This window comes from Dipodomys merriami, unplaced genomic scaffold, assembly GCF_024711535.1.
Source record: "Dipodomys merriami isolate MVZ:Mamm:240054 unplaced genomic scaffold, mDipMer1.0.p SCAF_266, whole genome shotgun sequence".
Classification (NCBI taxonomy): Eukaryota; Metazoa; Chordata; class Mammalia; order Rodentia; family Heteromyidae; genus Dipodomys; species Dipodomys merriami.
Window position 1 is genome coordinate 1483414 of NW_027204115.1, and position 26281 is coordinate 1509694.

At 45.8% G+C, this 26281-nt stretch overlaps 1 protein-coding gene and 1 long non-coding RNA gene across 10 annotated transcripts in view; one reads left to right on the forward strand and one right to left on the reverse strand.

The window, feature by feature from the left end:
- LOC138837202 (hepatoma-derived growth factor-related protein 2-like) overlaps nucleotides 1-26281 on the reverse strand; it is a 292262-nt gene that overhangs the window by 164072 nt on the left and 101909 nt on the right. The window lies entirely within an intron of this gene.
- On the forward strand, nucleotides 889-26244 carry LOC138837204 (uncharacterized). 2 transcript variants are annotated; one of them, XR_011375247.1, is made up of 3 exons: nucleotides 889-1077; nucleotides 6066-6221; nucleotides 25549-26244. It is a non-coding gene; the product is annotated as an uncharacterized lncRNA (long non-coding RNA). The 2 variants fall into 2 exon arrangements; XR_011375248.1 differs by lacking the exon at nucleotides 889-1077 and adding an exon at nucleotides 1282-1597.

Sequence of the window (26281 nt, forward strand, 5' to 3'; positions counted from 1 at the left end):
TTGGAGCAGGTTAATTCTTTTTTCTTTCCTTAAGCCTCTTTCTTTTGAAGCAATTATTCTTTTTCTAGCCAAAGTATTAGGAAACAGACAATCTTCCTTTTAAATCTAAATGACTAAACTCAAACCAATTAAGATTTCAGAGACACAAGAATCAAGGAGGTTTTAATCTCAACTTATATTTGCATTTATGACCATTGCCTCTCCAGAGGGAGAGCTGGGGAAAGTCGACCCCTACACCTTGCTTTCAGGTTGAAGACAATCGACACGGAATAGTTTAACATAAAAGGCTTTTTTTGTGTTAAACACCTTTTTGGAAAGGAGCATACAATCATTAATCAAAATCCTGCCAATTTGCATTGTTCATTGGGGAATAGGCTTTCAAAAGCCAAGGAACAAAAGAGGATTTGGTTTTCCAATCTCCCCAAAGCAGCGGCAGATTGTGAAGCAGCTAACAAGAGAAATCAGAGTACTGTACACATTATCTAGGTGTGTGTATACGAGAGAGATCGAGATCTGTTACACACTATTTATAACAGGAGCACCAACAGATGCACTGAATCCACCTGCATGCTCCCAACCCCTTTGATCTCCCCACCCCAAACTGGGATACAAAGAGGATGGGAGGAGGGGACTAGAGGGAGAGAAATGCAGCCACTTATGCAGCAGCCCCCCAGAGAAGTCCCTGGAGGTCCTGCGCCCCCCCCCAGCACTGGGGTGGGGTTTGGGGCGCCCCCAGGCTCGCCTGCTGGGGTAAAGGTGCAGGAGCTGGGTTCTGGCTTCGGTGATGTTTACTCAGTAGGCTGGCAAAAGGTCTGAGGAGCGGGAAGCTGCGCTCCCATTAGGATCAGGAGTCTCTGTGACCCGAGAACCCCCTGCGGAGCCAAGGCAGTGTGAGCATGAAGGCAGGCTTGGGGAGGAGGAGAGCCTAGTGCCGGATCACCCGTGCGCACCTTGTGCAGGTGCATCGGTGCCTCCTCCCTCTCCTTTCCCCTCCACAGCAACAGTGCATGCGCCTGTCTAGGCGAAGGCAAAGCTGAAGCGGGTGAGCTCTCCCAATCAGAGCCCGGCATTCTCCGAGTACGTATCCTGGAGCTGCCCGCACTGGGCAGCGGGAAGCGGGAAGCTAGAGGCTGGTGGCAGGCGGCGGGAGCAGAGGGCAGGCCCCACGGCTGGTGGGGGGGCGGGACGTGAGACTTGGGCATAGCCTGGAAGGCCCGAGAAAGTCCTAGGAGCTGTGTGTGAGGGAAGTTCCTTCTTTGCTCAGCCCCCAGAAGTGGGGGCTGCGGGGGGCGGGGTATTCCCCCTCCCTCTCCAGGCTCCTAGAGGCCCTCAGGTTCCAACAGTTTTCATTTGGGGCCTCCTACTCGGAGGCTGGGAGCTGCCTCTGGGGTCTAAGGACCTCTGGACCACAACGCCCCCAGAGGTAAAGGGTTCGACTGGGACGGGAGGTGTGGAGCGGAGCCGTGGGGGGAACGGGGGTCCCCGGGCTGGTTTGGGCCGCTGCGGGGCCCCATCGTTAGCCGGGACAAGCCTTCCCAGCCAGTCCTGGCCCACTGCAGCTAGATCTCGGAGGAGCATCCTAGGAAGAGAAGAGCAGGTAGGACTCCGCCTCCCCACAATCAGCCCCTAGGGGCATAGCCACGCCATTCACTCATTCGTTCATTCCTCATCATTTGTCATTCATTTGTCAGCCTTTTGACCTTTTGGCTGATATTTCACTTTTTTAGGCCAAACTATTTTATTAGTCTATTACTCTTGAACATTTTGTGTTTGTGGTAGACTTTACTTTTTTTTTTTTTTTCAGGTTGTGGGGCATGAACCCTAGGCCTGGTCACTGTCCCTCAGCTCTTCAGCTCAAGGCTAGTACTCTAGCACTTGAGCCACAGAGCCAATTCCAGCGTTTTCTGCTTATGTGGTGCTTAGGAATTGAACCCCAGGGCCTCATGCATGCAAGGCAAGCGCTCTACCAATGAGCCACCTTCCCAGCCTGGAGACTTAGTTCTTGGTACTGTGTTGTGTCTTCTCCTTAGTCTCTTTATTTGAATAATTTTTTTAAATCCCCAGTGGTCCTTTCTGAGGCTTGCTTAGTGGGAGCAGAGACAGAGCACACTGGTATTTTGTTCCTCTTTTTAGTCTTCAGGATGTATTTTTTTCTTTTTTCTTTTTGTTGGCCATGATACTTGAGCTCCAGGCCAGTGCGCTGTCCCTGAGCTCTTCAGCTCAAGGCTAGGGCTTTCTACCACTTGAGCCACAATGCCACTTCTAGCCTTTTCTGTTTATGTGTTGCTGAGAAATCGAACCCAGGGCCTCATGCATGTGAGGCAAGCACTCTATGGCCAAGTCACCTTCCCAGCCCCTTCAGGATGTCTTTGTACGTTCAAAATGTCAATAATTATTTCATTATTTCTTTCCCCTTCAACAAATCACTTCAAGTTTTACCTGTTCCCTTTCTTAATCAGGAATAATGTTTTTCAGAGTTCTAGGTTAAGTAATAAAAACTGAAGGACAGGAACTTGATATGGCTGCTGGATGGGTGGGTTGGTAGTACAGAGTGATGGGAGGGGTGACTGATCAAGACTCAGTGTACAAACAAATGTACATGTAAAACTATAACCCTTTTGTAGAATCATTAGAAGATAAAAATGAAAAAAAATTAATAACAAAAACCCATTGTCTTCTTAGAATATTAGATTTCTGTGAATAGACGTTCTCGTGGTTTATTAGTATTTGCATATATTTGGATGCTGTGAATTATTTTCTCTCTGTTTAGTATATTTACCCAGAGATTCCTTAATACTGAAGTAAGGTAAATTGGCTCTATATAAGTTGAAGTATCTCCTATAGAAGAGGTTTCTAGGAAGTAGGCAGGCTAAAGCAAGTGACAAGTTCTCTTTCCTTCTTCCTTTTTTTTTTCTTTTGTCAGTTGTGGGGCTTGCACTCTGGGCTTGGGCACTGCCCCTCAAGGCGAGTACTATACCACTTGAGCTACAGCGCTACGTCTTGTTTTCTGTATGTTTATTGGAGATAAGAGTCTCATGGCCTTTCCTGACCAGGCTGGCTTTGAACTATTCAGCCTCCTGAGTAGCTAGGATTACAGGCGTGAGCCACCAGCACCTGGCTCCTTCTTCCTTTTATCTTTTTGCAAGAAGGCCTTTGAAAATTACCGTAGATTATATTATTAAAAGGTAATTTATGAAGAAGGCCTTTTGTACACATTAGTAAAAAAGATTTTTATAGAGATATCTCTATGATCAAGAGAGTTAATCATTATTGTTCTTTTCTATGTTGGTATTGGGCTTGAACTCAGGGCCTGTTGCTCTTACTTAGCTTTCTTGTTCATATATGGACCTCTACCACTTGAGCCTTGGCCCTACCTTTTTTGCTGTTTTTTTTATTGAAAGACCCCAGACTCACTGGGATGCTTTCTTCAACGGGAGGGCACCCCAAGAACCAAGACTCCAAACCAGCAGATGCAACAAGCAAGAGGATTTTATTAGGCGTTTGCGCAAACGGTCTCCCTGTCGAAGGCAGACTGGAAGCCCCGAGCAGAGGTTACAGGCACTTTTAAAGACAAAAACCACAGGATTAGCATAAGACCCCAGGCTCCCCAGGATTGGCTCAGCTCTGCACAGGAAGTTTTGTAACACTTGTTGAAAACTAGTTGGTTCCCTAAGGGGGGGGAGGCTTCTCTGGAGGGGAGTCCACATAGTTACAGGCTCCCTAGTTTGCTGGGCTCGCCAGATGGTCTTTATTTTGAGCCCCCTTGCTGAGAGTTTCTAAACAGGGCGTTAGAAGAACATATCTATGTTTGCAGACCCTGTCCCTGGGCCGGCCTGCATCTGGACTTTGTAACTTTTTAACTTATTTCTGGGAGGGGAAGAGTCAGTGTTAGCGCAAGCAGGTTTACAGAAGCAGAATTAGCAGTTAGCATATTAAAATGGACATGGCCCATATAGTAAAATGGACATAGCCCCAATTTCAATCTTTCATTTATTATTATTTTTTTGAGATGCAGTCTCAAAGACTTCTGACCAGGATGGTTTTAAATTTTAATTGTCCTCTTATCAGTGAGCCACCAGTGTCAGCTGAATTTTCTTGCTTTTGTTTTTTATTTTTGTTTATCAGTGAGAGTTTACCTGTCGAGAGAGATAACTGTAGTTTTCTTTCCCAGGACTTGCTGAATTAAAAAAAAAAGGGGGCATTTTAAATTGTATATTTTATTGGATTGTTAGCTTTTCAAAAAAATTTTTAGGGCTAGGAAGGTGGCTCAGTGGTAGAGCACTTGCTTTGCATCCCTGAGGCCCTGGGTTCGATTTCTCAGCACCACATAAGCAAAATGAAAAAAGATGGAAGTGGCGCTGTGGCTCAAGTGGTAGAGCACTAGCCTTGAGCTGAAGAGCTGAGGGACAGTGCCCAGGCCCAGAGTTCAGGCCCCACGACCGGAAGAGCTGGCCCTCAGCTCTTTAGCTCAAGGCTAGTGCTCTACTACTTGATCCACAGCGCCACTTCCAGCTTTTTTCATTTTGCTTATGTGGTTCTGAGGAACAGAACCCAGGGTCTCATGCATGCAAGGCAAGTGCTCTACCACTGAGCCACCTTCCCAGCCCCTTTTTGTTTTATTTCTTTTTCATGTTTTTTTTTTTTTTAATTTCTATTGAGGAACGCTGAATAAAAGAAACCACAAATCACCATTGGACCTTTTATTTGGGAGTGGTTTGGACTTTTCAGTTGCAATATAGTTTTACAACTATCTGGTTGGGCAGAGGGAGTAGGTGACTAATGCCTGTAATCTTAGCAATTCCTGAGGTTGAGATCTGACTCTCTTGGTTCAAATCCAGCCAGGAGACTTGTTACTCATCTACAATTAACCACTAAAACGGCTGGAAGTGCAGCTGTGCGTCAAGTGGTAGAGTGCTAACCTTGAGCCCGAAAACTCAGGCCTTGAGTTTTAGCTTCAGGACCAGAACCAACAAAACAAAACAAAAAACTTCATTAGGAGTAGCTGCTTGTTTTTTTTTTTTTTTTTTTAAAGAAATAGAATTATCTGTCCTGCAGTTGGGTACTACATATTCCATTTCCAAGTTCAAACATAATTTGTTATTATTTTTCCACAATTATTATTTTTTGGATAACTTTTCTTATAAAATATTAAAAGTAAATACCTGTTCTTTCAAGAAGGATCATGTTTGTGGGTTTTTTTTTTAATGTTTTCGTCATTTTTGCTTCCAATGCTTTTTTTGGTCCATTGTGGGGCTTAACCTTGGGTACTGGGTGCTGTCCCTGAACTCTTTTGGTCAAGGCTAGTGCTCTCCCTCTTTGAGCCACAGTGCTACTTCCAGTTTTTCTGGTAGTTATTTGGAGATAAAAGATTCTCATGGGACTGGGAAGTTGGCTCAATGGTAGAGTGCTTGCCTCACATGCATGAGGCCCTGGGTTTGATTCCTCAACACAACATAAGCAGAAAAAGCCAGAAGTGGCGCCATGGCTCAAGTAGTAGGGTGCTCGCTTTGAGCTGAAGAGCTGAGGGACAGCGCCCAGGCCCAGAATTCAGGCCCCACGACCAAAAAAAAAGTCACATGGACTTTGTTGCCCAGGATGGCTTTGAATTTTTATCTTCAGATCTCAGCCTCCTGATTAGCTAGGATTACAGGTGTGAGCCACCAGTGCCTGCTGCTTTATAAAAATAAACCCTTCTTTGAAAAAATCCCTTGTGGGGCTGGGAAGGTGGCTCAGTGGTAGAGCGCTTGCCTTGCATACATGAGGCCCTGGGTTCGATTCCTCAGCCCCACATAAGCAAAAAGTAAAAAGCTGGAAGTGGTGCTGTGGCTCAGGTGGTAGAGCGCTAGCCTTGAGCTGAAAAAGCTGAGGGACAGTGTCCAGGCCCAGAGTTCAGTCCCCACGACCGGACCAAAAAAATAAAAAATAAAAAAAAATAAAAAATCCCTTGTTTGTTATACAATAATTTAAAAAAAATTAGCAACCAGCCTATAGATCCAAAGAAAAATAATCAGTTCTTTCAGGATTCAAATATAAACTTGCTGTTGTATTGTTTATTATATTAACAGACTTTAGTCCACCTAACCTGTAACACAGACATCTTGAACAATTTCAATCGCCAATAAAGAACTATATCATTAAGAAACAGTGGGGTATTTTTAAGGAGTTGCAAGACTTACCATGAGTGTAAACTCTTCAAATAGTGCCACTGGTGATACTCAAAGGTAAGCCTCCAGTCTCTTTTTTTTAGTTGAAAAATGCTATTCGTTGCAAGGAACAAGTAATTGTGACTGTCAGAGCTAATTGGAAGAATTTTGATGGAAGCATAAAGGAAGTAAAAATATCTTGAAATGGAGCAAACAGGATGATGGCTTATAAACATAGCTCTAGGTCCAGAGATTCTATAGGGATTATTATGCTTCTTTGTGAACTTTATTAACTCTGTGTATGTGAAGTTTGTCCTGAGACTAGAGCTTTGGTTGTTCTTTTCCATTACTCTAAATCTTTTACTTGTGTCTCTGCTTATTTCCACTTGGGTTTGGCCATTATTTCATTTTGCCATAATGTCTGTGATTCTAATTTCTCTTGTTCATCTCAGTAGCCCTAATTGCTTCTGCTTAAGCATTCTTTTAGTTTTAGCTCTACTGTTAATTGCTCTTGTACTTTATCTCTCAGTTTACATTTTGAGAAGATGCATTTAATTGCATCATTTGAAGGTAGAATGAGATTTTTTTTTCTGTTGGCCATGGGGCTTGAACTCTGGGCCTGGGTGCTGTCCCTCACCTCTTCAGCTCAAGGCTAATGCTCTACCACTTGAGCCACAGCACCACTTCTAGTTTTCTGGAGGTTTATTGGAGGTAAGAGTCTCATGGACTTTCCTGCTTTGAACCGAGATCCTCAGATCTCAGCCTCCTGAATAGCAAGGATTACAGGTGTGAGCCATCAGCGCCCAGCTTGCTTCATCTTTTTTGTATCATAGATTCCTTTATACCTTTGAGTAAGGTGATTAATTTTAGTTCATTCACCTATGGTAGGTGGAGTACAGTATTCTAAGGTATTACAAAACTGGGCCCTTGAGGAGAATTTAACTTTCTATTAAATATAGTTTTAAAAAAGGTAAGTACAGAAATTGAACCTATATATGTAGAACTTTTTTTTGTCAGTCGTGGGACTTTGAACTCTGGGCCTGGGCGCTGTCCCTCAGCTCTTCAGCTCAAGACTAGTGCTCCACCACTTGAACCACAGCACCACTTCTGTTTTTTTGGTGGTTAATTGGAGATAAGAGTGTCATGGACTTTCTTGTCTGCACTGGATTTGAACCGTGGATTCTCAGATCTCAGCCTCCTGAGTAGCTAGGATTACAGGCGTGAGCCACTGGCACCTGGCTATGTAGAACTTTTATAGTCACATAACAGAAAAATTCTGCTAAATCTAAAATAATTGGGGATTATATTCTGTATATTTAATTCTGTTTTCAAAATAATTTATTTAAAAGATATTCTAGGGCCTGGGAAGGTGGCTAAGCAGTATATTGCTTGCCTTGCATTCATGAGGCCCTGGGTTCGATTCCTCAGCACCACATAAGCAGAAAAAAGCCAGAAGTGGTGCTGGGGCTCAAATGGTAAAGTGCTAGCTTTGAACTGAAGAGCTCAGGGACAGGGCCCAGGCCCAGAGTTCAGGCCCATGACCGAAAACAAACAAACAAACAAACAAACAAACAAACAAATAAATAAATAAATAAATAAAATCTTTTAAAAAAGATATTCTACAAGCCAGGTGCAAGTGGCTAATGTCTAGTATCTTAGCTACTCAAGAGGCTGAGATCTGATAAATGTGGTTCAGAGTCAGCTTGGGAAGTCAAATCCATGAGACGTTTATTTATTTATATTCTTTATTTGTTTTAAATTTATTCTGTAAACACTGTATAGAGGAATTACAATTACATGGGCAAGATAATGAGTACATTTCTTTTTATTTTTTTGTCGGTCATGGGGCTTGAACTCTGGGCCTGGGCGCTGTCCCTCAGCTCTTCACCTCAAGGCGAGCGCTCTACCACTTGAGCTACAGTGCCACTTCCGGTTTTTTGGTGGTTTATTGGAGATAAGAGTCTCACAGTCTCTCCTGCAAGGGCTGGCTTTGAACCTCGATCCTCAGATCTCAGCCTCCTGACTAGCTAGGATTACAGGCGTGAGCCACCAGCGCCCGGCAATGAGTACATTTCTTATCAAGCATTGTAGCCTCCTCCTTTGTTTCCCCTTCCCATACCTTCCCAACCTCCCCCTACCCCGCCCAGTTAACCAGCAAAAAGCTGGAAGCAGAGGTATGGCTCAAGTAATATATTACCAGTGTGAGGAGGAGATTGCTGAGGGATGCTGAAAGGCCCTGAGTTTAAACCACAGTAATGGCAGATACAAACTGCAGAAGCATCATGAGGGTTGGGAGGGGATAGTCTTTTCTCATACTTAATTTGGCAAGGATAGATCTAGATGGTATACATGTTTGAATGTAATCCTACTTCTTAGAGTTTACTGCCAATAATATTTTGGGAAATATTTGTCCAGACTTTTTCCTACAAAAGTATTAATATATTAATGGTACAATAGTTCACATTAGTTTCATTCTTTTTTAGTTAGGAAAGGGAAAATGACTAGAAATCTTTCATATTATTAGTGGCTACAGTATTCTTCATAATTCTAGAATTTGAAAAAAAATTATTTAAACTACCAGTAACATATACATTTGTCTTTTAACAGATTCTAATTCATATCATGGAATATGTAGTATTTGTCTTCTTTCACTGGACATATTCTTGAGCTTTATCATGTTGTAGCCTGTATCAAAATGTTACTTCTTTTTTTTCTTTTTTTTTTTTTGTCGGTCATGGGGCTTGAACTCTGGGCCTGGGCGCTGTCCCTCAGCTCTTCAGCTCAAAGGCGAGCGCTCTACCACTTGAGCTACAGCGCCACTTCCGGTTTTCTGGTGGTTTATTGGAGATAGGAGTCTCACAGTCTTTCCTGCCCGGGCTGGCTTTGAACCGCGATCCTCAGATCTCAGCCTCCTGAGTAGCTAGGATTACAGGCGTGAGCCACCAGCGCCCGGCTAAAATGTTACTTCTTTTTATTGCTGAACATTCTATGGTATGGATATACTACATTTTAGTTATCTATTCAATAGTTAGTAGGTGTTTGAGTTGTTTCCACTTTTTTTTTTTTTTTTTTTTGTCAATTATGGGGCTTGAACTCTGGGCCTGAGCACTGTCCGTCAACTCTTAAGCTTGCTCTACCACTTGAGCTACAGCACCACTTTTGGTTTTCTGGTGGCTTATTGGAGATAAGAGTTTCATGGACTTTCCTACTGGGGCTGGCTTTGAACAGCGATCCTTAAATCTCAGCCTCCTGAGTAGCTAGGATTACAGGTGTGAGCCACCAGGCCTCTGCTTTGTTTCCACTTTTGACTTCTATGAACATTTGATACAATTCTTATGTCAGCAGGGGGCCTGTGGCTCACACCTGTGATCCTAGCAATTTGGGAGGCTGAGATCTGATGATCATGATTGGAAGCCAGCCTGGACAGGAAAAGCCATGAGATAACTCCAATAAGGCACCAGAAAACTGCAAGTGGAGCTGTGGCTCAAAGTGGTAGAGTTCTAGCCTTGAGCACAAAAAGCTCAGGGACAATGCCTAGGTCCTGAGTTCAAGGCCCATGACCATACCCCTCCCCCCAATCTTTATGTTGACATGTTCTTTCTCTTGTTGAGTTGATTCTTTTTTTTTTTTTTTTTGAGTCCAGTAGTGGGGCCTAAACTCTGGACTTGGGGGCTGTCCCTCAGCTCTTCATCTCAAGGCTAGCACTCTATCACTTGAGCCACAGTGCCACTCCTTTTTAGTCAATAAGCCTGGCATGGTGGTGCATATCTGTGATCCCATCTATGGTATAGCTTAAGTGGGAGGATGCCTGGCTTGAATGAGACTTGGAGTTTAAACAGTTCTCATTAGAGGAACTGTTATCTGTGCTGAGGTTTGAATTCAAGTCCTTATGCATGCTTGGCTGGCATTCTGCTGCTTGAGCCATGCCTCCAGACTGGCTTTTTTCTGGCTATTTTGGAGATGTTGTCTCTAGGACTTTCCTCCCCACGCTGGCTTCAAACCTTGATGATCTGGATCTTAACCTCCTGAATAGCTAGGATTTAGTGTGTGTCACTGGCACCTGGCTGGAGGGTCTCTCCCAACTCCATTGTCTGATATTTTTCAGCATTGAACACACATTGAATTATTTTCTTCAGAATGTCTACTTTTATTTCCTTTAATTATTTCTTTTCTTCCAGAAAGGCATTATAGGTTAAAATGACATATCATGGAGCCAAACTGTGAAGTATGAATTCAATTTGTCTAATATTAGTCCTGTTAAGTAGGGCAAATGACCTTATTTTCCTGATTTGTAAATCAGGGTCATAATGGTATCTCTCTAACAGGTATCTATCTAGCAGTGTTAAAAAGATTGAATTTATGAGGCTGGGACTGTGGCTTAATGGTTGAGTGTTTGCCTACCATGCATGAAGCCCTAGGTTTGATCCCTCAGCAGGTACCATATAAACGAAAAAGCCAGAAGTCGTACTGTGGTTCATGTGATAGAGTATTATCCTTGAGCAAAAGAAGCTCAGCGACAGTGCACATGCCCTGAGTTCAAGTCCTAGAACTGGCAAAGAAAGAAGATTAAATTTATATGTTTAAAATGCTTAGATGAGATTTTTCTCCCTCCCTCCCTCCTTCCCTCCCTCCCTCCCTCCCTCCCTCCCTCCCTCCCTCCCTTCTTCCCTCCCACCCTCCCTCCCTTCCTTCTTCCTTCTTCCCTTCCTTCCCTCCCTCCCTCCCTCTCTCCTTCCCTCCCTCCCTTCCTGACTCCCTCCCTTCCTCCCTACCCTTCTGTCTCTCGTGCTTTCTTTTCTTTTCTTTTTCCATTGGTCATTGGTCATGTCTTGAACTCAGGACCTGGGAACTGTTCCTGAGATTTTTTGTTCAAGGCCAGTACTCTACCACTTTGAGGCAGAGTTTCACTTCTAGTTTTTAGGTGGTTAATTGGAGATAAGCATCTCAGAGACCTTCCTTGTGGGGCTTGCTTTGAACTATTATTATCAGACCTCAGGCTCCTACGTAGTTAGGACTACAGAAGTGAACCACCGGTGCCTGGCTCAGATGAGTGTTTGTAAAGCAATATTGCTTTTTGTTAGCAATTTAGGTTATGGTTATTATTATTATTATTATAATTATTTGGTAGTGGGGTTTGAACTCAGGGCCTAGGTGCTGTCGTTGAGCTCTTTGCCTCAAAGCTAGTCCTCTACCACTTTAACATGGTGCCACTTTTGGCTTTTGAGTGGTTAATTGGAGATAAAAGTCTCCTGGTGACTTTTATGCCTGGGCTAACTTTGAACATGATCCTAAGATCTCAGCCTCCTAAGTAGCTAGGATTATAGGTGTGAGCCATCAGTGCCTGGTCTATAATCACATTTGATAATTCTTTCTATAGATTTTTTTTGTTTGGTCATGGGGCTTGAACTCTGGGCTTGAGAGCTGTCCCTGTGCTCTTCAGCACAAGGCAAAAGCTCTACCACTTGAGCCACAGCACCACTTCCTGTTTTCTAGTGGTTTATTGGAGATAAGAGTCTCACGGATTTACCTGCTCGGGCTGGCTTTGAACTGTGATCCTCAGATCTCAGCCTCCTGAGTAGCTAGGATTATATAAGGTGTGAGCCACCATTGCTGGGCTTCTATATCGACTTTTAACCTCAGTGGTCTTCTTCTTTTTTGTTGTTGTTGTTGTTGGTTGTGGCGCTTGAACTCTGGGCCTGGGCACTGTCCTTCAACTCTTCAGCTCAAAGCAAGCACTCTACCGCTTGAGCCACAAAAAAAAAAAAAAAGTAGCATCTCATTTTGTGTGAGTAAACAGAGGATTTTTTTTCTTTGGCGATCATGTGGCTTGAACTCTGGGCATGGGCGCTGTCCCTCAGCTTGTCCTGTGCAAGGCTAGCAATCTACTACTTGAGCCACAGTGCCACTTCTTGTAAACTGCTGATTTGAACTGTCAGAGCAGTGCTTCCTAGCCTCAGTTTTGTGTTGGTCTCTTGTGTAAGGTGTGTAAGGACCAAGGCCTTACCCAGTATTCCCACTTCCAGCTTTTCCTGTTGTCTGTCTGTAGAGGACTTTGTGTATTTATGAGTTTTTCCTGCCAAAAGTTTTTGCTTTTGTATCTTAGTCATTCTCTGGCCTCTGAAATCTCAGTCATATGAGTGTAGCTCATGAGGACAGCCATAATGTGTGAATTTGAAGACACTGTTCTTAATGGCTTGCTCAGTGAGTAGCATCTTTTGCAGTACAGCTCCAACCAGAAGTAATAGAACGCAGAGGGAGTCTAAGATCCAGACTGTTACAGAGAGGTTATTTCTCTAGATACAGACAAATGCATCTCTTGTCTGGGACTGAGACAATGTTCATTTTACAAGCTTTTCATATGATTTTGATTCCGATGACCCATGAGCCACTTTTTTGGAAAACAGTATCATTCCCCAAAGATCGCATGTAACAAGAGGGTATCAAAGGACCTCAAAGGAATTAGGGGCTCTAGTATTTATTTAGTACCAGTTTTCTTTTTTTTTTTTTCTTTTTGTCAGTGGTGGGGCTTGAACTCTGGGCCTCATTGACCCAAACTCTTCAGCTCAAGGGTAGGGCTCTGCCACTTGAGCCACAGTGCCACTTCCCATTTTCTGGTGTTTTTTGGGAGATAAGAGTCTCATGGACTTTCCTGCTCAGGCTGACTTTGAATGGTGATCCTCAGATTTTAGCTTCCTGAGTAGCTAGGATTAAAGGTGTGAGCCACTGGCACCAGGATACTTAGTGCCTGTTAGAACTCTGGCACTGAGGGCTGGGAAGGTGGCTCAGTGGTAGAGCGCTTGCCTTGCATGCCAGAGGCCCTGGGTTCGATTCCTCAGCACCACATACGCAAAAAGAAAAAAGCCGGAAGGGGTGCTGTGGCTCAAGTGGTAGAGTGCTAGCCTTGAGCTGAAGAGCTGAGGGACAGCGCCCAGGCCCAGAGTTCAGGCCCCACGACCGGACCCCCCCCCCAAAAAAAAAGAACTCTGGCACTGAATTTGGCATGCAATAATCTTGTTACTTTAACTTGTGCAGATTCCATCCAGTGTCCTTTGGCTGAATTGACTTTTTAGGAAAACATTTTTTAAATTTTTTATCTTTATTGAAAAGATGATGATCTGGGGTATACACTTACATAAGTAAGGTAATGGATACATTTGTTTTTAAATAGTGTTAACCCATCCCTATTTCTCCATGTTACCCATCCCTAGTCCCCTTCCCCACAGTTGTAAGGTTCATTTCCAACTTAGTGCCAAGTGAGTATTAATGTTGCATTACTTCATCCTTTGTCCTGCTTTTTCTGTGATTCCCTTTCTTTTCCAAAGAATGAATAAATTTATATAAAAGACACAAGGTACAGAAAACTATAAGAGGAAAAAAATAATAACTACATACAAGATATGAAAAGAGCCTCTTCTTTCTGATTCCTGGAGTTCATGTTGTTATGTTTCATTATATGTGGTCCTATGCACTTAGCAATTTGGGGTATTGAGAGCTTGTTACAGAATATCATAGACATATTATAGTTCTTACAAATGAGGCAAACCATGGGTCATTTTTAAAATTATTGTGAAAATGCTGTACAGAGGGGTTACAATTACATGGGCAGGGTAACGAGTACATTTCTTATCAAGAATTGTTGCCTCCTCCTTTTTCCCCTTCCCATCCCTACTTACCCCCACACCCCCACACCTCCCCCCACACCAGCCAAAGTTGTAAAGTTCATTTTTCAACATAACGACTTGTACATATCATTGTAGCAGTGGGTCCTCCTGTATCCAGAGTTAAATGATTTGTTTTTTCCTTTCCTCTTCACAAATTATACCAACATCAAATAGAGTGAAAGCAGGGGTTATACTGTGGGGGAGGGACGTACAAAGCAATAAAGAACTCATCTTATGTAACAATCCCAAGAAAGGAAAAAAAAAACATTTGAATCCTTATCTTGGAGTCATTTTGCATAACATCAACTTTTCTGATCTTTTCTGCTCATCTACCTCACCCCAGTTAAAATGGCTATAATCAGGAACTTTAATAACAACAGATGCTGGAGGGATGTGGACAGAAGGGAACCTTACTGCATTGTTGGTCTGGTGTAAACTTGTTCAACCACTTTGGAAAGCAGTATGGAGGTTCCTCAAAAGATTCCACATAGAGCTTCCCTATGACCCAGCAATCCCACTTTTGGGCATTTACCTAAATGATCACAAACAAGGACATTCTAAAGCTGCCATGGGTCATTTTTAAAATATATATTTATTGTAAGATACATGGGTCAATATTTAATAGAACCAGATCTCATAGACTATGAAATAATTCTCCTATAATCTATTAGTCTCAAATACCCAAGCACCTCTTTTTATTTATATAATACACATACTGAAATGAACTCCAAAGATATGGAAATAACTATCTTTTTTCTTAGTTTTTTTATTTATATGATGACTCTGTGTTCTTTACCTTATAGATAGTGTATTCACATGAACATCTGTGGAAAGGGAGGGGAGGGCATAGAATCTGAGGGAAAAGGGTGAAAAAGTGTGGCAGTGGAGTGTACTAAACATGGATGAAAGCCAACTATGCAACTCGTGGGTGCAGATAGAAGAGAGGGAATGGGAGAGGATGAGGGAAACAGATGATACTCTATGTAAGGAAATGTATTTATTACCTGGTGAATGTAAATGTAATCCCACTGTATATCACCTCTAAATTAACAAAGTAAATAAAAAATGTAACCAATTGCAAATATTAAAAGGTGGCAAAAGCAAGGTTCATTTCTGTCATCCTTGCTACTCAGGATGCTGAGATCTGAGGATCACTTTTCAAAGCCAGCCTGGGCAGGAACGTCTGTGAGACTCTTCTGCAATTAGCCACCCAAAGAAGCTGAAAGTGGAGCTGTGGACTGAGTGGTAGAGCACTAGTCTTGAACACAAAAGCTCAGGAACAGCACCCATGCCCTGAATTCATGGCTCAGAACTCACACACACACACACACACACACACACACACACACACACACACACACACACACAACATGGCAAGAAGTGTATCATTAGATTTTTTGGTGGGGCCACCACCCTGCTTTGACCATTTCATGGTCTCTTCAGGCTCCTGCTCTTCACCTCTTTGGACACTAGGTGGCAGTGCTCCCCCATAATAACCCAATGGCACCAAAGTTTAGGGGCTTTTCTGAAGTCTCTCCAGGTGGTTTGCTCATCCTTACATCACCCAGATATAGCAAGAATCCTGTCAAGATGGCTTAGTAAGAATCTCACCATCAAAACATGATTCACTTTAATATCTTCTTAAAGAAGATTTTTGAAGTTCTGTGCTAAGAGGAGCAAAGACCAAATATATTTCCATCTACCACCCGTCAATTCATCCATCCATCATCCATCTATCTACCCATCCATCCCTCATCCATCTCTCCACCATCTGTCCATCCACCCATCCATCCATCATTAATCCAATCCCATTTACTCATCAGTCATCCATAATCCATTCACCCATCCAATATCTACACATCATCCATCCACCCACCCAATCAATCCATCTATCATCCATGCTCATCCATCCACAATCCACCCATCCATCCATTCACCCACTCAATTCATCTATCATCCATCTTTCTACCCTCCATCCCTTATCCTCCTCTTTACCATCCGTTCATGCATCAATTCATCCTCCATCTGTCCACAATCCATCCATCCATCCATCCATCCATCCATCCAAACTTGGAGCATTTCTTTTTCTCAGAAAAGTGCTATATGAATTTATTTTTTAGGTATAATATGTTAAAGATTCGTGTCATTTAGGAGAGAGCGTGTTGAACACTTCACATCCTCCGGGGAGATAATTGGTATCTCTCTAGGGACTGGTGGGGTGAAGGCTGGGGATGGTGGCAGGAAGCACTGGCACACCAGCAACAGTTTTAATTAAGTTTTTTTTTTTTTTTTGGTCAGTTGTGGGGCTTGAACTCTGGGCGTGGGGATTGTCCTTCAGCTATTCAGCTCAAGGTGAGCACTCTACCACTTGAGCTACAGCACCACTTCTGGCTTCCTGTTTCATTGGAGTTAAGAGCTCACGGACTTTCCTGCCCGGGCTGGCTTTGAAACGTGATCCTCAGATCTCAGCTTCCTGATTGGCTAGAATGAAAAGCTTGAACCACCAGTGCCCAGCTGCTATAGATACTTTTTCAGAAAGTCCTTGCAATTTTGCCCAGTGTCAGCCTCCGACTGAGATCCTTCTACCTATGTCTTCTCTGTAAATGGGATGACAGGTGTGCCCTGATGTGCTCAGCCCCTCTCCCCTTTTGCAGATGGGTTTCAGGAAGGAATCTAGACTCACTGCAGTCATGTCCTTGGCATGACCTTAACTAAGCTCTGCTTATCTTGCACCTCTGAATTTGTATTCACCATCCAGCCTTCTCTTCCCAGAGAGGTTGTTCTGTGAGGCTAGGTGAACCCTTAGGGGTTTGTTTATCCATGAGGAGTGCTGAGCTCCAGGTCACAGCACTGATCTCTAGGTGTATAGGTCCTGTCCTTGCTGGAGTTGGAGTAACACCATCTTGTAGCAAGTCATTACTTAGCTGTTGGACCAGGTGAACTGCAGCACACAAGACCTCCTTCCCTTGGCTGGATCCTGGGTGACAGCAAGCAGGGTGCAAGCAGGCCATCCCATATTCCACCTGCAGCTACTCTGCGGGCTTGACACTAGGTGGTGCTCTGACCTAGATTCTGTTAAAGACAGTCACAGGAGAATTTAGGGGTAGTAGTATATGTGTGTCTGTCTTCCAGGGTCCTCGTGATGACTCTCTGGGTGGTACAGGCTAGGGGCTCATAGCTGTCTCCTGCTCTGTAAGTAACCCCTACTAAGACGTCCAGTCTGCCCCTTTGGACCCAGCTCACAGGCCCCCAGCTCTGTGCAGAGCTTCCCAGGAAGTTCACACCACGGTCTGCCCTTCCACTGGCAATGCATACAGGGCCTTGGGCTTACCTGGATGGCCTTCCAAGTGGCTCTGTCCCGGGGCATCCTGAGGATCTGCTGAAGGTCAAACCCCCTGCCCAAGCTCAGGGCTACTCTCTGACTCACCAGGCTCCCTGGGAGAGAGACTGGCTGCCTCAGACCAGGCAGGCCCCAGGTTGTGGCCATGGCAGGGGGAAGGACCCAGCCACAGGGTAGAGGCCTGTGCTGCCTTCTTCACTGATGCCCCGAACACCTGGCTTCACCATTGCCTCTGGCCCAGCCCCATTTCCTCTGGGTGTTGTCCTGTCCCCTTTCTTCACCTTTGTGGTGGCACAAAACCATTCTTCCCGTCACCAGCATCACCAGTGAGGGGCATGTGACCTAAGCCCAGCCAATCACAGCACTCCAGCCCCTCTCAAGAGTGATTGGGGACTGGGAAGGTGGCTCAGTGGTAGAGTACTTGCCTAGCCTGCATGAGCCCTGGGTTCCATTCCTCAGCACCACATAAACAAACAAACAATAAAAAGAGTGGTCCAGGAGGTAGGTGTGTGCCCAAGAGGAGCCAATAAGAATGCCTCTGCAGACCCAAGGTGGGCCAATGGGAATACCTCTTGTTCACCCATGGAGGGCCAATGGGCATTTCTCCTGCAGACCCAAGGAGGACCAATGGGAATGCTTCCTGCAGACCCAAGGAGGGCCAGTGGAAATGCCTCTGCAGACTCCAAAGCTCCTGCAAAGACAGTCTGGGATTCCAAACTGCTTGGTCCATGCTTGCCACGAGTCAGACCAGTGGCAGTTGGTGTCATGGCTGAGGTTTGAAGGTGGGAACTGAATCCCAAGTGAGGAGAGTGGGTCTGTGGTGTGGATTAATGGAACAGAGTTGGTCAGGTATGGCAGGAGGGCTCCTGAGGTTGAGGTTCACCTAGGTCCTGCTCTCTGATCTGGCATCTTCTGCCATGGCCTGGTGCAGCAAGTTTGCCCTTGACCTTGAATGCTGGAGAAAGAAACTTCCATGTCTTCTAAACCAGCCCACCTCATGTATCATCATGGTAGCTCGAACCACAGGAAACAGTCCCCAGCATCCGTAAGGGAAGTGTAGATAATGTGAACATAGAGCTGTAAAAAACCCTGGGGGAATCTCTGTCCAAGGGAGACTGGAGGAGAGGGAAGAAGACTGCTTTGTTCTCTGCCAAGCTCAGGGTGGACTTTCGGGGCCAGCACTCCTCTCCAAGGGTGGTCTGTGGAGCCATGGAACCTTCCAGCAGGGCTGGTGACAGTGGCCTTTAGATCCCCCCTCAGCTGAGGTCCTCTGGTGCCTGGGGGATGGGCCCCAGCTGCTTGACATCCTGGGAAATCTCAGCCTGCACTCAAATCCTAATTTATATCGCTGGGAAGGTAATTTATGCACTCATGTAAATTCCTTTTTACTGCTGAGTTTTGAGTAACAGGTGTGTAATTATTTCCAGCTTGCCTTTCAAGACAATTCTAAACCGCGGGCTGTTAAGACCTTAATATTCTTCAGGGTTGCCAGGGATGGTATTTTTCCTGGATCAAATTCATCCCCCCTGTTGGGGCTGACATTATTGGGTTACAGATTTTGCTTCAGGAGGCTGGAAGGCTTAGCCGTGCGTGTGCGTGTGCGTGTGCGTGTGCGTGTGCGTGTGCGTGTGGGTAGGTGGGTGGGTGGGTGGGTGGGTGGGTGGGTGGGTGGGTGGGTGTGTGGGTGTGGGTGTGTGGGTGGAACAGCCAAGGCTGGCCCTGGCCCTGGCCCTGTGTGTATTGCTATTTTTTATTTTTGCAGCCTGGTCTCTTCTTTATTGAGTCATGGATATTCCTTGCAGACCTACTATGAGCACAGTTCTACGAGGATTGTGTAACAAGTGCAGCAGCTAATGAACCTTAGGGAAGATTAGTTGTGGGCACAGAGGGATGGGGACGAGTCCTGAGGCTTGAACTCAGCGCCTGGGCACTGTCCCTGCAGCTCCTAGCCTGGCTGACCCTGGCTGATGTCTTGGCCTTGGGCTTCAGGGTTCTCAGCTGGTAGTTGAAATGATATGGGCCCAGACAGTTGGCGTCCGGCCCTGCCCCGCTTCCCAGGAGCAGTGGGGCATGGGGCGTAGATGCTTGCCAAGGCAGCCCAGCTGGCTTCCAGACACCAGCTCTGCGGTGGGCTGGGCGTGGGCCACAAGACCCAGGTGCCCCTTGGGGAGTCTGGGCAAGGCCTGAGTCCCAGTCCCGAAAAGGCCCAGGGCTGACAGCTTGGCCAGCAGCCCCACACATGGGCAGGCAGTGGAACCTGTAAGAGGCACGGCCTAGAGGCGGAAGTGATGGTATTGGAAAAGTGGCCTAGAGACCCCATGCATTTGAGTCATGGCCTAGAGGGAGGAAGTAAGAGCATTGGGGTCTAGAGAAGAAAGTAAGGCCATAGGGGTGTGGCCTAGAGAAGGAAGGCTAATGGGGGCGTGGTCCACATGGAGGAAGTGAGGTCATTGAAAGTTGGCCGGGCAGGGGCTGTTAGGGGCCTGGCCCTGCTTTTCCTCTGTCTGTCTCCAGTGGGGGTGAAGCCATTTTGCCCCACCTGGTGATCTCCACCAGGTCTTCTACCCCTCCACAACCCAAAACAACAGGGTCAAGTGGGCCAGAACAAAAAGAAACCTTTCATCCTGTAGGCCAATTGCCTCAGGTGTTATGTTACAGATGGGAGAATGAGGAGCACATGGGATAGCATTGGATCAGGGTGTGTTTTGGGATACACACATACAACATGCAAGCACACGCAAACACATGTATGCACACACAAGCATGCACACATGCACATGAGCATATATACATCCATATACACATGTGCACAGACACAAACACACATACAGTTCATGCACACACGTGTACACACACGGAGGCTTGTTTCCTCCCGCCCCTCCCCCCATTTCCATGTTTCCCTTCAGCTCCTTGTCGGTTGCATTATCAGGAACTGCTTGATAAAGGAACTCTGTTGGATGATGACAAAAATTGATTTCCAATTCCCTGCAGAATGAGTTCATCATCACAGTGGCACGAGCAATTTAGCTTAGACTCCAGGCCTGCCTGGGATTATAGCTCACACTGACAAATCAAGCCCCTGGAGGGTTTTCCTGTCAAGCCCCAGGAGGATTTTGACAGGGAGGGGAAAGAGACATTCTCAGAGGGGTTTGTGTGGGGGTGTGGCCAGAAGGGCATTGCTGCTTCAGGGCCCCTCTGAGGCCACTGGTGGGAAGTAGTCTCCCAGGCTGCCTTCCATGGAGCTGTGGGAAGTTGAGTCCTGCTCAGCTTGATCACTCAAATGTGCAGCTGAGAGAGAAAGGATCAGTTTCTTCGGTATAGGAAGCCCTCAGATGGTGTCCGTGGAGGGTTAAAGGAGGTTTTCAGGAGTTTGGGAAGTGGCCTGCATGGCCTGGGCCACTGACTATGACAGGCCAGCTGATTGGTTGAGACCCCATCTCAAAGATAATTGGAGTGAAGAGAGCTTGGGTGTGGCATGAGGCCCTAAGTACAACCTCAGTATGGCCCGCAAAACATTTCAGACAAGCCCATTTAAATGTGTGTGTGTGTGTGTGTGTGTGTGTATATGTATGTGTGTGTGTGTGTGATTCTGCTCGCCCTGGTGTCCTGTAATCCTAGCTATGCAGGAGGCTGAGATCTGAGGATCGAAGTTCGAAGCCATCCTGGGCAAGTAAATCCATGAAGTTCTTATCTCCAAATAACCACCTAAAAGCCAGAAGTGAAGCTGTGGCTCAGGTGGTAGAACACTAACCTTGAGCAAAAAAAGTGAAGGGATAGCACCCAGGCTCTGAGTTCAAGCCCAAGGACCAGCCAAAAAGAAAAAAGAAAAATGACTAATTCTCATTGTGCATCAAGTGACAGTTGCTTCAAAGCCACTTTTGTTGGGCCCACAAATGAACTAAAAGTGGGGGCAGAGTCTCATACCTCTAACTCATGTTGTATGTGTCTCTGCTCTGAACCATTTTTCCAGCCATTGCTTTGCAATCACTTTAGGGTTCAGGAAGGACCAGACAAATTGATAATTTGACAAGGGATGAAGCCACCACTGAGGGCCAGCAGAGCTCCTCAGGACAGATCACCCCACAGGACACAGGATATGCTCATCCTGACCAGCTGAGACAGCCATCATGCCTCTCCAGAATCCACCAGAAACAAGGACCAGAATGATCACCACCTAGGCCACACAGGGACTGGTGGCCATTTTAACTTGGCATACCTTTGTCCTCAAGTCTCCTTATTTTTTATTTTTTGCCAGTCTTGGGGCTTGAACTCAGGGCCTGGGCACTGTCCTGGAGCTTCTTTTGCTAGTGTACTATAACTTGAGCCACAGCACTGCTTTTGTTTTTTTCTGTGTATGTGGTACTGAGGAATCAAGCCCAGGGCTTCATGCATGCTAGGCAAGCACCCTACCACTAAGCCACATTCCCAGCCAAAGTCTCCTTATTTAACTGAAGGCAAATGTCTGTACCCCAAAAATAGCTGATGATGTGCCCAAGCTGTTTTCCACCCCATCACCACCATGGAAGAATTGTCCTTTACATGCCCCTCACCGTGTCCCTTTATTTGGAGTGGAGCTCTTGTGGTTTGGATCTGGGGTGTAAAACACTGGTTTCCAGAGGACAGCTAGCCCAAACCAATCAATGGGTGGGTGGATGGATTGGTGGTGATAGGCTCCCATCTTAGTAGCCAAGGTAGTGTGGTTGTGCCACCTTATTTGCACTGATTAGGTAGATGCATGATTGGAGATTACCACATAAATAGATACTATGATTGTAGCACCCAACATTCAACAGTTGGTACTCCATGTAACAAACTCCCTGCCCATGATGCAGGGGGTGAACATCTGCTTGGATCCCTCCCATCCTGCCACATGTGCCGAGCTCTGGGGGCAGTGAGCAGTGTCAGTGTCTGTCTATGTCTCAGGAGAGCCAAATTCCTAACTCCACCACCCTAGTGGCTGGAATTGCAAAATTACAGGATATATGCATATATATCTACATATATATGTATGTGCCATATACATATTTATGTATATATATACACATATATATGTGCGTATTTGAGCTTCAGTTTGTGGGAACAGCCAAGACCAGTTACTGGATGATGGAAGAGTTGTGTTGGGGGCAGGGCACCTATGGCACCTTCTTTGTCCTGTGGCCAGATATTCCCAGGGGCTGAGACCCCTACTGGGCTGTCACTTGGAGCCACTGCTGGTCTCCTTCCCACGGGGGATTCTGCAGGATGTTGTGCCCCTGTGTATGTACGTAGGGATGGCAGTCATGCTGTGGTCTCCAGCCACTCATTTATGCTCCTCTGGAGCCTCCTTTCCCAGTGTGGAGAGCCTGAGAGAACTCGTTGAAGTCAAAGGCACTTGGACTAATGGCATAATTGCTCTCTGAAACCATTTGCAAAGTAATTATTGACTATTTTTAGGTTGATCTAGCTTTTTTTTTTTTTATCCCCACTAAGTAATGAAGCTTTGCTTGGGGTGATGGGGTGGGGAGCAATCATATACACACACACAGTTAGACAGAACAGAGGTCCACTCTTTGCCACCGTTTTCTTTTCTACCTGCTTTAATGCAATAGCAGAGATGAAACAGCACCCTCCCCGCCCCCCCAGCCCCAAGCCAGCGGGTGAGTGAATGGGCCCCTGGAGACCTCTGTGTTCTTAGCCCTGCTAAGGGACATTTTTGGTATTAAGATGCACTTTCAAGAAACAGCAGCTGGAGAACTTGCTGAGACTGGCAGTTCCTGTAAGGACAGGAGGTCCTTGAGGCCCCGAGGTTAGAGTAATGAAACCCAGGAATTTTCCAAGTTGCTCTCTTGAGACTCTCCCTCCCCCACCAGGGGGCTTCCTTCTTCCTCTACTCCCCATCCTTCTATGCCCTGAAATCCTGTCCTTCATTTGCTCGCTGCTCACAGCAAGCTAATGGAGACACATAGTACAGTATTCACATTTAAAACATGGTTATTAGTGCTCCATTAGGATAAATGAGGTCTGTGGAAAACCAGCCCATGCATTTCGGTGTCTGCTTAGTGTATCCATTGTGCCCGGATGGGGTCCTCGGAGCCACTGCCCGGGGAGAAGGGGTGAGCTCTGCCCAGAAGAAACTCCATGTGCAGGGGTTGGTGATGGGAACCAGGGTCACACAGGGGGGCTGAGACTGGGGTGAGCTTGGTGGTCAGAGCCCATGGCCACAAACAGCTATCAAATAAGATGGTCACCTTTTGGGGAATCAGAAGTGCTCTGACTGACCCATGGCAGTGGGTCAGGAGTTAGGAGAGTGTGGCCATGGAGTGACAGTGGGTATAGATTCTGGAGCACCGTGGCCATGGCAGTTGGTAGGCATCATCCTTCACAATGACCAGCAGGGCCCTGGCTCCTCACATCCGAAGAGCCAGGTGCAGCTGCTCATCACCTGACCCCTCTGGAGACCATGGATCACCACCTGACCTCTCCTAAGACCACGAACTGTCAGTCCACTTCTGAAGCCACCTTTGGCCAGTTCTGAACGTACTGGTGACCAGGCCCTGCTTTGCCTCTGCTTGCCTCCTCTCCTCCCGCCCTGATTCTTTCTGTTGAACCTAAAGCAAACATCTCTCTCCAAAGATGGCCGAAGACATACAGAAGAGCTGTCATTATCCATTACCTGACACAGACATCCCTTTTCTGCCCTTCGCTACATGTCTTTATTTGGCTCAGAGGAACTAGTGGCCCTATGGAATGTGGGGCTCCTGGTGCTGTGGTTGGGGGGCCCTGACTCTGGTTTAAGCACTGTGTGACCTTGGGAGATCCAGGGTCCAAAGTGACCTTCATACTTTATCCTTTCTCCTCCCTGGGAGCTCACGGAGCCGCTTGCTGATGGTGCTAGAATGGGCTCAGCCTGTCTCACTGCTTATGGTGACCCATCCTGAGGAAGAGGGGGGGGGGAGGCAGGTCTGTGCTTGATAGCACTCACCAGAAATCCTAGCACTTGCAAGGCTGAGGCAGGAAGATCAAGAGTTCTAGGACAGTCTGGGCTACTTATAAAAGTCTGAAACATCCTTCTGTCAGGGAGTCAGCTGAGCCTGCCTCTGGTCTGAACTATACAGGATCCCTCAGTCACTGGAGCTTTCCTCCTCCTCACCTCCCTTCTCCTGCTCTTTGTCCTCTTCCTCTTCTTCCTCCTTCTTTGTGCCAGTCCTGGTGCTTGAACACAAGGCCTGGGTGCTGCCCCTTAGTTATTTTTTTTTTCATTTGGTCAAGGATGATGCTCTACCACTTGAGGCACAGTTCTACTTTCAGCTTTTTGGTGGTTAATTAGAGATAAGTGTCTCATGGACTTTCCTGCCTGGGCTGGCTTCAAACCATGATCCTCATATTAAAGCCTGCTGAGTAGCTGGGATTACAGGTGTGAGTCACAGGTGCCCTGGCTGTGTTTTGACATCTTAATGGAGTTGGTAGAAGGGTACTAACTACTTTTTCTTCTGATTTCTGAGTTTGACACTTTTAATATTCATTAAAAATGATACGATTTCCTTGTTTCTGCATCTCTCCTGCCTCAGGGGGTCTATTTGCATTTGTAAAGTTCCAGAGTCCTTGGCAGGTTTCTTCCATTTGGAAATAAGGTGCCAGGACCGTTGTTGCCCTATGTAAGTCCCACATGTAGCCTCAGCTCTGAGTTATGACTCAACAGCTCCATAAGGAGTAGAAACAATTTATAATGATGAGATTTATCATGGAGATAAATGGCTACCACTTGTTAATGATGAGATTGATTGCTGTAAAATTTATCTGCTCAGTGTCTTTTGTTAGTAAGGCCAGGGAGATTGCACAACTCTTAATCCCTTCTCAAAAAATCAAGCTGTCCCCTATCCTCAGTGAGGAGCCCAGGGGAGATGTCCAGGAAGAACATACATCGATCAAGACTTTCCAAGGGTACCTTAAGTTATTATTATTATATTGTGGTGGTACTAGGATTTGAACAGGGCCTCGCCTGCTCAGCAGATGCTCTACTTGAGCCATGTCCCAGTTCTTACTGCTTAGGTTAAGGATGGGGTGTTTACTTTTGAAATAGGGTCTCATGTTGCCAGGGCTGGTGTGAACTTCCTATTTGTATGATACTCCCACATGCATAGCTGCCACTACAACCTGCTTATTGATTGCAATTGTGTGTGTGTGTGTGTATCTGAGCTAGCTTTAAATTGTGAGCCTCCTGAACCCTGTCTTTCAAGTAGGAGCCAGATCCCACCCAGCTGTGACATCCTGGATGGATGAACCCATTGGTAGAGTCAGAGCCCTCACAATCCAATCACTTATCAAGGCCCTGCCTCCTGACAGTTCATTCAGCTATGATGTCTGGTGGATGAGCCCATAGGTGGAATCAGAACCTCTATGACCCAATCATTTCTCTCATCTCCAGATGGCAGCAAGCTTTCAACCCAGGAGCCTTTGGACCCTATTCATGCTTCCCAGATGAAGAAGATGACATAAAGGGATGGCAGAGATGTCTGGTTGCAGTCCTAATGCACCAGTTGATCAAATCAAGAGGACAACAGAGATAGGGACTCAGAGCTCTAAACCCAAGGAGTGGAAGGATCTATCCTGGAACCATCCACTAACAGATTTTGGCTGAGTGAGAAGTTAATGTCTGCAGTGCCTAGCTGCTTTTATTGGGGATAGAATCATGCATTTGGGGCTGTAACGGAGGTGGGGGGACCTATGGAAGATGAGGCATAGAAAACATTCCACCTGCACATTGCAAAGTTCGGGCCAATGGCTCCTCTTTCTCCTCTCACTGAGAGTCAGCCTTTGGATGGTCGGCTGGGGAAGGAATATCCAGTGTCACCAAAAGGCCAGAAAATCCCCAAGCCAAATCTCCTCTATCAGGTTGATTATTTTTCTTCCCATAACTAGTAGCAGGTATTTGGCTGTGTCCATTAAAAGCCATTTCATGTTCCCTTGACAAAGGAGATTTTTATTTAGTGCTGTAAGATCAATAATGAAGCATCTCATGTGAACTATTAAAATGGGAAATGTTTGCTGGGCTGACAATTGTGCTATCAATACATACCGAGTAATACATTGAGGACAGCCAAATGGACCAATAGCTCTTATGGAAAAGGCTTAGCAAGGCACCCTGGCTGGGACGCAGC